Raw genomic sequence first — 12,452 nt, forward strand, 5'->3', positions numbered from 1 at the left:
CTCCTCCAGGAACAGCCCTTGTGATTTCTATTTCACTATCTTTTAATAAGTGACAATAGTCAATCCCATTTACCAGATTACAGGGAGGGAGAGAGATATTACCAAACAGTTCCCTCCAGGGATTAGAATATAGCTGGCACTCCAGCAATATATGTTGGATGGAATCTGGAATATTTGCCCCACAAGGACAGACTCTCTCACTATACGGAATTTGAAGGAATCTACCATAAACATCGTTTGAAGTAAAGGAATTCATCCTAGCCAACATAATGCTCTCCTTTGTTGGGGGCTTTCAAGATCACATAAATAGTTGGCCATTTTCCCAATGGGTTGAGCAAGACCAAGCGCCGCAGGCGAGCATATATAATATTGAACAGGACATAACTTAGAAAGTTCTAAATCAAGGAGCCTCTGTTTCATTAGTCTAAAATTATAGGATTCATCAGATAGGAAGAGGTCTTCCATTGCAATTCCTATATTTTTAAGGTTATCTATAATCCAGCCCAACCACACAGCATTATAAGCATCTTTTTAAAGATAGCTAAGCAAGCTATCCGATTCTGCCCTATAATAAATTCGAAGCCAATATCTGAAAGTTACAATCCACGCTTTGGTTTCTATTAGGTGCAAACATGTTTCAGTGCAGATCGCAGTATAAGGTACACATTTAGGCACTCCAAGAAGCTGACGCAAGAATATGGCCTGAATATTTTCTATTTTCTGATTCAGGGCATTAATCCACACAGGAATACCATAGAGTATTTGAGATAGAGTTTTAGCCTGAAAGACTTTGATTGCTGCAGGGAAATATTGATTGCCTTTATGGTAGTAGAAATGTTTAATCTGAGAGGAAATTAGCTGTGTTAATTATTCTGTTATGATGAAATAGTAAAAATGTTTAATGTGAGAGGAAGAGAAATTAGCTGTATTAACTATTCTGTTGAACTGCCCACTTGAGATTGTAATTGAATGTTAAGCCTAGATATTTATAACACTTGGTTTGTTCAATTTCTTGGTAACCAATATACCATTTTTGTGGGTGCCAACTTTTAGAGAAAACTACAACCTTCAATTTAGAATAGTTTATAGAAAGTGAATTTAAATGGCAATACTTATCCAAGGCTTTCAAATATCTCTGTAAACCCACTCTTGTGTGGGAAAGAATGGTTGTATCATCGGCATACAATAATAGTGGAACAGGGAGTTCATTTAGCTTGGGCAGATGCCCCTTTATAGATTTTTAAAAATGTGATAAATTGTTTAAGAAGAGATTTAAAAGATATGGAGCCAACACACACCCTTGTTTAACTCCTTAAAAACAGGTATTTTCCTAGTTAAGTGGCCTTTTGAAGAATATTTTACCTGACAAGTTGTATCTGTGTGTAATTTCTTTAGCAAGATTAACAAACGGGGATCTATCTTTGGGTCAGCCAGTTTGCTCCATAACTTATTTCTATGCACTGAGTGGAAGGCACCCTTCAGATCAATAAAGGCTACATAAATTTTCTTCTTTCCTATGTTCATATACTTGTCGGCTAAAAAAGTCAGTGTAGCACAGTGATCGATGGCAGATTTCTTTTTGGAGAAACCTATCTGTTCTGAACCAGTAATCTTATTTTGATGTAGCCAGTTATTCAGTCGATGTTCTAAGTGCTTGGCATATAATTTCCCCAGAACAGACAGTAAGCTAATAGGTCGAAAGTTTTCAGGGAGATTTGGGTTACCCTTTTTGTAAATAGGTACTAATATAGAATTGAGCCAAGGCTCAGGGCGTTCCGTGCGCCTTGGTGTTTAGTCATGCCGGCCACATGACCACGGAAACATCTTCGGACAGCGCTGGCTCTTCGGCTTTGAAACGGAGATGAGCACCGCAACCCTAGAGTCGGACTCGACTGGCTTTCGAGCAAGGGAACCTTTACCTTTTTATCTGTTCTAAACCAATAATATTATTTTGATTTAGCCAGTTAATCAGTCGATGTTCTAAGTGCTTGGCATATAATTTCCCCAGAACAGACAATAAACTAATGGGTTGAAAGTTCTCAGGGAGATTTGGGTTACCCTTTTTATAAATAGGTACTAGTATAGAATTGAGCCAGGGCTCAGGAATTGTTCCATATAAGTACATTAAAGTAAATAATTTAGCCAGGGGCAAAGACCACCAGGTTGCACATTTTTAAAAAATTTAAGCAGGAAGGCCGAAGCCTTACCAGGTTTTAAACTCTCTATTAGTTCAATAACTTCTACAGGCTTGACTGGAGGCCAAGCAGGGAGATCGAAAAGTATATGATCTTCTGAACTAGTAACGGAAGGGATGTCTGGGGGCTGAAAGACCTAACCTAAGTCACCTACTTGAGGCCTAACCTAAGTCACGGGTTGTGTGAGATTCGGGTGGGTCGCCATGTTGGTCTGAAGCCAAACATGCTTAATGTTATGTATGGAATGGAATGTATGTATGTGTACAGAGCTTGAGTCTGATGTAAGGTATTGAAAACCAACCTATCAGAACCAGGGAAGTTCTGGAGGGAAGCAAACTTTATGTACAATATCTGATTGGATGTTATCTGACATGAGGGCGTGGCTTGCCAAGCCCGGACTGTTTAAAAGGGAGCCTGTTGCTCTGTTTCTTTGTCTCGTTCTGATTTCTTCTGACTTGTTGAATAAAGCTGTTATCACTGTTCACCTGCTGCCTCGAGTCTCGTATTCAACACTTAACATAACAGCCATACAGAATAAACATCAGATGTCTGAGAGCTGCAAGATATGAACAAATATTGTACACGATTTTATTGGAAAACATGCAAATTTGCTTTTTATTAACATGAAATGAGACTGCCAAAAATAAAAACAAAAGGGGTTAAAACAGATATTGATAATATTTATTTGTCCAATGATATTTGTTTGCTAATGATATTTATTTGTCAGAGAGAGAGATGGGAAGAGAAAGAGAGAAGCAAAGAAAGCAAATAGATGGGGGAGGGGCGAGGGAGGGGGAAGGGAGGGAGGGAGAAAAAAAGAAAGAAAGTAGATGGGGGAGGGAAGAGGGAGGGAGGATGGAAGGAGGGTAGAGAGAAAGAGAAGGGGGGTGTCAGCCTCTTGGACCAAGTTACTCTCAGCAACACTCATTGTAGGTGATTTGTTTATTGATGAATAAAGATGTTCCAGCTAAGAATGCTGTTGAGTCAGAACTGATATTCTGCCGCAAAAACTCTCAATTATACCTGGTTCAAACATAGTCCCCTCTAATCATACTGACCATTTATTCCCGCCTAGCTAGTGTGCCTCTAAACCCCCCCCCACCTGTAAATCATCCATTTGTTATCTTAGCTAAGGCGAGGAGCAGGGAGACAGAGAGACAGACCCCGGCCATCTGACCGGCACCCCTGGGAAAGGAAGGTATCCAGGAAGTTACATGAGATGTATTGCCTTACAATAAAGCCATTCTCACTCACAGACATTCACACTTCCCCCTCCCCTGGAATTTCCCCAAATACATGGCAAACAAGTCAGCGAGGTTGACAGGTGGAAAGAATGAGAGAGGTGGAAAGAAAGGAGAGAGAAAGACAGAAAAACAAAAACAAAGAAAACAAACAGATGGGGGAAGGATGGGAAGGAAGGGGAGGAAGACAGAGAAAGAAACTAAGAAAGCAAATAGATGAGGGAGGGGGAGGAAGGAAGAGAGAGAGGAAGGAAGGGGGGAGAGAAAGAGAGAAAGGTGGAAAGAAAGCAAATAAATGGGGAGGGAGGGAGGGAGAGGTGGAAAGAAAGTAACTTTAACCCCCACACACATGCCCCAAGCCAGCTGGCTTGGCTTGGAGAAGGGATTTAAAGAGACAAATGCCTTCTCCAAGCTGGCAGGTGGGGCTGTGGGGCAGGGGCTTGGAGAACGCCTTTAACTTTAAATGTGTTCTCCAAGCCCCTACCCCCACTGCCTTCTTTGAGCCAAGCCAGCTGGATGGTGTGACAGTGGGGCAGGGCTTGAAAAACACATTTAACTTTAGATGGGGAGGGAGGGAAGAAAGAGAGAAAGAGAGAGAGAAAGGTGGAAAGGAAGCAAATAGATGGGGGGAGCGAGGGAGAGTTGGAAAGAAAGCAACTTTAACTTTAAATACATCCTCCAAGCCCCCCCCCCCCATGCCGGCTGGCTTGGGTTGGAGAAGGGATTTAAAGAGAAAAATAAAGAGACAAATGCCTTCTCCAAGCCAGCCAGTGAGGAAGGGGCTTTGAAAACACATTTAAAGTTGCTTTCTTTCTCTGCTTCCCTCTACCTCAAGCCTACCCAGGGAGGGGAACACTGGCTGGGGAAGGGAAGACTGATCGGGGGAGGCATGCCTCCCCTTCACTTCCTCAGTCACCCTGCTGGGAGCCGCACAATATGTGTGAAAAAGCTGCATGTGGCTCCCGAGCTGCAGTTTCGCCACCCCTGATACAACAGAACAAAGTTTGAGTCCAGTGGTACCTTTAAGTCCAACGAAGTTTAATTCTGGGCATAAGCTTTCATGTGCACAAACATGGGCACCTTTAAGACCAACAAAGTTCAATTCTGGGTGCAAGCTTTCATGTGCATGCAAACTTTGTGTGTACAGCTTATACCCAGAATTAAACTTTGTGGGTATTAAAGATACCACTGGACTCAAACTTCATTCTAGGGTTGTTGTGAGACCAGCATGAGGAGAAGCCAATACGGACACCACCCTGCACCAACTGGAGGAGATAACTGTATCATAAGAGAAGCACAGAGTATGCCAAGATCCATTTCAAGAAGAAAATACACTCTGGAATCGGCTCGGAGGACTGGTCTGTGTACCGCCAGTGGGATCTCTGTCAGTGGTGGTTTGGCCACCATGCAAGAAGCAGGCTGTGCTTTCCCCACAGCTGTGAATTCTACGGTACTCTTTTGCTTATTCACATAGAAGTGAAGAACAGCCCTCCATTTTGGTGAGCCAGTTTGTTGTAGTGGTTAGGAGTGCGGACTCTAATCTGGGAGAACCGGGTTTGATTCCCCGCTCCTCCACGTGCAGCTGCTGGTGTGACCTTGGGTCAGTCATAAGTTCTCTCAAAGCTGTTCTCTCTCGGGAGCAGTTCTTGAAAAAGAGCTCTCAGCCCCACCCACCTCACAGGGTGTCTGTTGTGGGGAAGGGAAGGGAAAGGAGATTGTGAGCCGCTCTGAGAATCCCTTGCGTAGTGAAGGGTTGGATATAAATCCAATCTCCTCCTCCTCCTCCTCTTCTGACTGAACATTCCCAAATTGTTCCACAAAAGTATTTCAGTAATAAAGGGTAATATCTTTTAGTAATTTAGAGATTTATTTGCACTGATACTGCATGTAGTTCACTGTAGCCTGGTATTTTCTTTTCAGATAATATTTGTGCCTTATGAAGAACATATTGTGCCTGTTGAAGAGTTTGTGGCTTTGATAAGGCTTCGCTGAAGGGAGGGGCAACCTGGGCACCCGTAAGCCGAAGTCAGAAGCGGAGGGCACGTTCTCCTGTGAAACTGGAAATTTTTCTTGATTTAAGACTCTAATGATCTTGCTTCGCTTTTGTAGAAATCATTGTAATATTATATTGTAATTGCACGGGATTCCATTGGACATTTATATATGCCGATTTATTGACAAACGCGCCATTTTAAATATTTTTCAGAAAAGCATTTATTACGGTATGTAAATAAGATTGTTTTCTTATAATTGGTGGGCACCCGTAAGCCGAAGTCAGAAGCAGAGGGCACGTTCTCCTGTGAAACTGGAAATTTTTCTTGATTTAAGACTCTAATGATCTTGCTTCGCTTTTGTAGAAATCATTGTAATATTATATTGTAATTGCACGGGATTCCACTGGACATTTATATATGGCGATTTATTGACAAAATGCGTCATTTTAAATATTTTTTCAAAAAAGCATTTATTACGGAATGTAAATAAGATTGTTTTCTTATAATTGGCAAGCTGATTGCGCTGTTTCTTCTTCTCCTTCTTGTAGTTCCCACACTGTGTTTCCCTTTTGTACTGTTTTAAGATCCATTTCAAAGCATATGGGTATCACCAGCTGACACCTCAGACAGGTGGATGAATGGGATTTCTAGTGATTGGAGCGGCTGCATTTGGCACAGTTCCTTGCCTTTTCAGTGTTTAGCAAGGCCAGGATAAATGATGTAGAACAGTAAACACAGAAAGAAACATTTCTTTCTGTACAAAAAAGAGAAAACACGCAGATCTGTTTCGTTTGCATTACTTATGCAGGGTTCCAGAATTCAGCTTTTTTTTTTTATGCAGCCTCTTTAGCTCAGAAATTTAATTTCTTTTTAGCACAGAGCCAGGCTAACTGACGAGAGAAAAGGAAAGCCATCAGCCCCACGTAAGGCAGTTATTTCTATTTGTATGAAAACACCTGTTTTTAACTGGGTTTAGCCTCGGTATGTCACGAGTGGCTTCCTCGGGTAACGAGGGAGTTAACGGGCATTTTTCTTTGCACAAATCATTCTTTTAAATGAAGTGTGGGGGGCGGGGTCTGTGCACTTCTCCGCATTCCTTGAAATCATCTAGAATGTGTTCTGAATCTAAAAATGCTTCCCTCTTTTCGCTAATTTGGAAGTGGGTTATTGTCTGTCACTAACAAGGGCCCAGCTGCTCAGAAAGAAGAGAGGCATATAAATTGCATTCCCATGGTTTGTCAATTCGGCAATGGCCTGTGGCAACGAACACACTCTATTAGCAGTTATCATTATGCTCTGGCAAGTAGACGGAGGGCCGTGGAAGAATCAAGTGACATTTAATTTCCTGATGGGTTCAAATTAAAGAGACACTGGGAACCCTTCTGTCAAGCCAGCTTTCATGGACTTGTTTCCCAAGTTTTCCTTTCCTAGGCCTCCCACAAAACCTCTTGGATGAATGAAGCACCCCCCATGCTGTGGGTCAAAGGGAAGATATTAAGATGCCTAGGATTGCAAAAGCAAACTGCCCGTCGTTCAGAAACCCTTCCCTCCAGAGCAGGTCACAGAGATCTGGGATGAACACTCCAGACTGAGGTTTTCTGGGCCAACCAATCTGGCAAACTCAGGTCCTCCTAGTTCAAACACTTAGCAGGCACCTGGAAACGTGTCAGCGGGCACTGTGGCGCCCGGGGGCACAGTGTTGGGGACCCCCCCCCCGATCTAGTCGAATACACTTTTCACATGACTGTGGTGTGACTGCAAGGTCAGTTGGCTGGCAGCGTCTGAGAGGAGGGGAGGGGAGGGAACTCAGGCTGCGACTGTTGGAAGAGAAGGCCTAGATGCTGCCTCAAGCCTCAGCCTCCAAGGTGGAGGTGCAAACAAGTCAGTGAGACAGACAGGCAAACTGTGGGCCTTTCTTCCTGTTTACTCTCCTGTCCCTGTCCTCTGATGCAGACTGATAGATTACAGGGAAACTGCCTTCCTTCTTTCCGTTCTGCCCTCTCACTCTCTCTCCTCTTGCACACATCCACAAGGGAGGCTGGATGCCTCTCTGCATCCGGACCCATCCAAGGTAGTTTAGATCAGTTCTGTCCCTGTCTCCTAAGCTCCACTGTCTAGAATGTAGTTCCTAAATGAAAGGACTATTATTAATCTTGAAACTGAAAAGTGGCTCTGTGTAACCTGGTCACTCTGCTAACACGCTAAGGACAAACGGCTTCTACTGCATGTAGCCAAGGTGCACTCTGCTAAGCTGAGAAGGGATACTAAGACTAACTAACTAGTTACTCCCAACAACACCCGCCCCCGGCCAGAGGACCAGCAGGCTGCCAAGAGGACCACTACACGCTAAGGACAAACGGCTTCTACTGCATGTAGCCAAGGTGCACTCTGCTAAGCTGAGAAGGGATACTAAGACTAACTAACTAGTTACTCCCAACAACACCCGCCCCCGGCCAGAGGACCAGCAGGCTGCCAAGAGGACCACTAGCAAGCGAAGAGCTGCTCTGCTCCAAAAAGACCCAGAAATTCCAGCTAAAAACTCACCTCTTCATCCAGGCACCGACAACCCGATCTCTGGTCTCCTCCTCTCTATGCCTCACATTTTAGCCCCCCCCCTCCCCCCGCGCTGAGGATTTTAGGCCCATTCTGTGTTTTGTGTATACTTTTGTTAAATTTATGGAGTGCTCAGTTTGAATGTTACCACTGAGGAAGGCTTTTAGCTGAAATGCGTCTGGTCTGGGTTCTTGTATATGGAAATAATTTGTACCTTTTAACCTGTATTTATATGATTGGACATTGGTCTTTATATTAGGAACAGGTACACATATGCAGAGAACCAGAGGATTGTGGGTTTTAAATGATATTTTAGCACTTTCGAATGTATAATTAAATTATATATGATAATTTGTACATTAGCACTACGTGCGCGGCTACATTTTAGTTTCTTTTTTTTGTCTCGACCTTTTTGGTTACCTCCCCAATCACAGAGCACTGCACCACATCGGCTCTCACACCTACCTTTCATTTCAGGGGACTGGAAGAGCTCCCTCTATAGACAAAGAGGTCTTCACTAATTAAAATAGTCTCTATTACACTTGCCGAGGTGCTTTATATATGCCTCGTACAAGAGCGATGCGAGGTGGAGGAGCTCAGTCTTTCAGAGAGGAGAAACTGAGTCACTGGCTGGCTGTGGGCTCATCTCCAACATTTTTGCTTTTAGGCTGCAGATAGGGTCATTCTTCTGAGGACAACCCACGGGCTCTGCATCCCTCAGTGATACTAACAGCAATGGGAAAGACTCATCATACAAATGTTTCATTTTCGATATGTCACATTTCTGAACATCATGGAGCTGTAGGGGGGGGGAATGAGGGGGTTTTACCCAGAAAATACCAACAACATGGAAGTCTTGGGTAAAACTGAAAAATAGGCAATACTTAATTTTCTTATGGTGCCTGAGCTTCTTTTACTGATTCAATCTCACAATGGATTCATAAAATATGGGACATTTTTATGCTGGAAAAGTTTTCTATATATGACTCTAATTGTAAAAATGAAGGCGAATTCTATAACCTTCTCAGCATTTGGAATCCTATATTAGACAAAATTTCATTAGAAACTTTTGACTGGGAAAATATAACCAAAGCAAAATACAAAATAATGTTATTTAACTAACATGTATAAACTCAAAAAAAAAAAAAACCAACCCATGTTTAAAAGACAAAACTAGATATATACATCAGACTTCCAAATATAAAGGTAAATTGTTTAAGAAAAGATACAAGTGCATTGAATAATGTAAAGTTGTACGTTGTAGTTGATATAAGCATACCCTAGTTCTGTAATGTTATCTGAAATAATTTGTTATTAATTCTGTGTGTTTCTTTGAAAAATTCAATAAAAATATAAATATTTAAAAAAAAATGTGGCCAGCATGACTAGACACCAAGGCGCACGGAACGCTGTTACCTTCCCACCGAAGTGGTACCTATTTATCTACTTGCAATTTCTTGCTTTCGAACTGCTAGGTTGGCAGGACATTTATAACTTACTGACTATATAAAACTGTACTAATTGGTATGTTTATGATATTTAAAAGAATAAAGTGCAATCTTCAGCAGAGCTGCTTGGGTCTTAGATGGGAAAAACTTCACAGGGGATTTCTACAATCAAAGTCAAAAATATATCCAATATCACAGGCAGGGGGAGGAAGGAGAGAGATGAAAATAATCTTAGTTTTTGCCATCTGAGAGGCAGGAAAAAAACAGAAGTTTTTCACAAAAAGAGGCTTTTACAAAACACAAATCTTGTAGTAAACAAAAGAGGGGATGATATTTGAACAGAAACGGTCTCATAATAGGATTAGCAGCATATTTTATATTATAGAAACCTGTATTATCATGATAAACATTACAGCGTATTAAATGTGGATAAAATTAACCACATTTAAACAATAAATATATGCTGAAAAAATATCATTATATTATCATTATTTAACGACTTGCATAAACATCTGCCTGCTATGCAGCCCGAGTAAGACCTTTACAAGCATTTCACTTCACAGAAATGTTTTCCAGTGCTCCCACCAATTTCCAGTTTTTCCACTGGAAAAGCTGACCACAGTCGGGGGGGGGGGGAAGCCTCCTTTCCCCTCCCCCCTCCTGGCCTCCCCATCTTCCGTATCTCCATTGGAGCAGCCATAGAACTTTGCACAAGGAGTTCTTTGCTTGGAGGAGCCATTCAGACCCCGGGTGAATGGAAGGCAGACATTTCCAATTACTAATCTGGCAACAAACCGTTAACTACCCCAACCATTCCCATGGCTCCACCAGCCTTGAAAACAATAAATTAATTTTGAATTTCAGACGGGGCGGCATGGGGGCGGCATGGGGGGGGAGGCAGGTTGACAGAGAGAGGAAAAATTCAGGAAGTCCTTGCATGAGAACGAGGGAGAGAGCTGAACAGAAGGGCCACTCTTCCCCTCTGCCAATTAAACAGGCACATCGCGCCAGCAGCTCATTTTGCCATCCTCAGAACATGAACTTGCAAACGGCAAGAGAATGCAAGAAAGAAAAGGAGCCGGGGGTGAACAACCGTTGGACAAAGAAAAAAGGTGCTGAACTGGAGCTCACCCCGCACCCACTGGACTCTCCTCAAAGAGCTTTGAGGCCAAGGGTGCGGCTGAAGGAGAACGGCCCCAACAGGCCACCCTCCACTCACTGAGCTTCTGGACAAAGAAGAGGCCCATATGCTGCCAGTGCTGATCGGCCGTCAGGGCTGAATGCAGCTACCTAAGTGCCACAAACCCAGATGCTCTTAGTTCACTGGCTTTGCCACATACAGGCATGATGGCCCACAGGGCCAGGCAGATCCTTGCCAATCAATGCCTACACAGTGGGCTGCGACATGATCCTCTTTTCCCTCCGGCTTGCAGGCACCCAGCTACAGGGCTGAGTCTCCGGTGCCTGGGTGCTCTCCAGAAAGAGGCGATTTGGAGAAACTGGACAGGCTCTAGAGGACAGAAGTCCCAGGGTCACTTTCAGGACCCTCAAGACCACAGGACAAGAACCTAGGAGGGCTCCGAATGTCCATTCGGCCTTCTGAAATCACAGCCTGAAGAATTAAACCGTGGAATACAAAGCTAAAAAGGAAAACTTTTGGAACCAGGCACATATACAAATGTGGAACCTCCTCAAGCTGAAGCCAGGCTCGCCCGATCTCCTCAGATCTCAGAAGCTAAGCAGGGTCGGCCCTGGTGAGGACTTGGACGGGAGACCACCAAGGATTGCTACGGGGGCAGGCACTGGCAAACTGTCCCTGAGCATTTCTTTCCTTGAAAGTCCCGTGGGGGTCACCACAAGTCGGCTGCAATTTGACATAACCCTCTCCCCCCCCAAACCCAAGCTGGAATGGTTCTGTGCAGCGTAAACACTCTGCAGGAATCGAACCGTCTCATGAGATAATTAAGCCACAGAGTTCAGCCACACATCACCAGTGATCATCAATTCCTGCCATTAATTAATGAATGGATGCTGATACACTTCACTTGCAAATCAGGCCCAGAGAATACAGTGATGCCTACTTCCAAGTGAACATGCTTCTTCCAAGTAAATGTATGAAGCTGCCTTATACTGAATCAGACCACGCATCTGCCTGGCTTCATAGTCTCTATTCTGACTGGTTGTGGATCTCTAGGAACCTGCAGGGTCTTTCCCAGCACCAGGGCCGGCTCGAGGTGTTTCTGCTCCCTAGGCGAGGCTGCCTTGTGGCGCAGATCCCAACCTCCCGGTGGGGCCTGGAGACCTCTGGAGCCAGCCACCCTTTTGCTACCACCGCCTCCTCCCCCTCCGCAGCTGTCAGACCCAGCGAGCACGCCCCACATGTTCCTGCGGCGCCCTACAAGATGGAAGAGAGGTTTATCTCGTGCTCCGCTTCCAAAGGCAGTTTGGGAGGGAGGTGGGGGGGGGATCCTGTCTCCAGTCGGGGGATGCTCACCGGATGCCTCTCCCCAATTAGTGAAGTGAAGTGCTGCCCCTGGGAGAGCCGCTCGCGAGCTTTTGGCGGGGGGGGGGGACACAGCTCAGCGCCCCATCCAGGGCCCAGCACTCTAGGCGAATGCCTAGTTCGCCTAGTGGGTGAGCCGGCCCTGCCCAGCACCCTATCATGTATGATCCCTTAACTGGAGATGCCAGGGATTGGACATGGGTCCTCTTGCGTGAAAAGGAGATGTTCAGCCACTGAGAAACAGTCCCTCATTTGCTCCTGTATCAATGGAGGGCTGTCCTTCCCTTCTATGTGAATAAGCAAAAGAGAACCGTTGAATTCAGTGCTGGGGGGAAATTACAGCTTACGTCTTGCGTGGTGGCCAAACTGCCACTGACAGAGATCCCACTGGAGGTCCACAGACCAGTCCTCCAAGTCCCCTCCATCCATCACAGAGATGGGCCTCCCGTTAGTACAAAGTTAACCAGGGGTACTAGAGGAAGGGGCCATAGCACTGTCAGCTAGGTCTCTAGCTGCCA

The sequence above is a fragment of the Gekko japonicus genome, unplaced genomic scaffold, assembly GCF_001447785.1.
Source record: "Gekko japonicus isolate JY-2015 unplaced genomic scaffold, Gekko_japonicus_V1.1 scaffold1520, whole genome shotgun sequence".
In the NCBI taxonomy this organism is placed as follows: Eukaryota; Metazoa; Chordata; class Lepidosauria; order Squamata; family Gekkonidae; genus Gekko; species Gekko japonicus.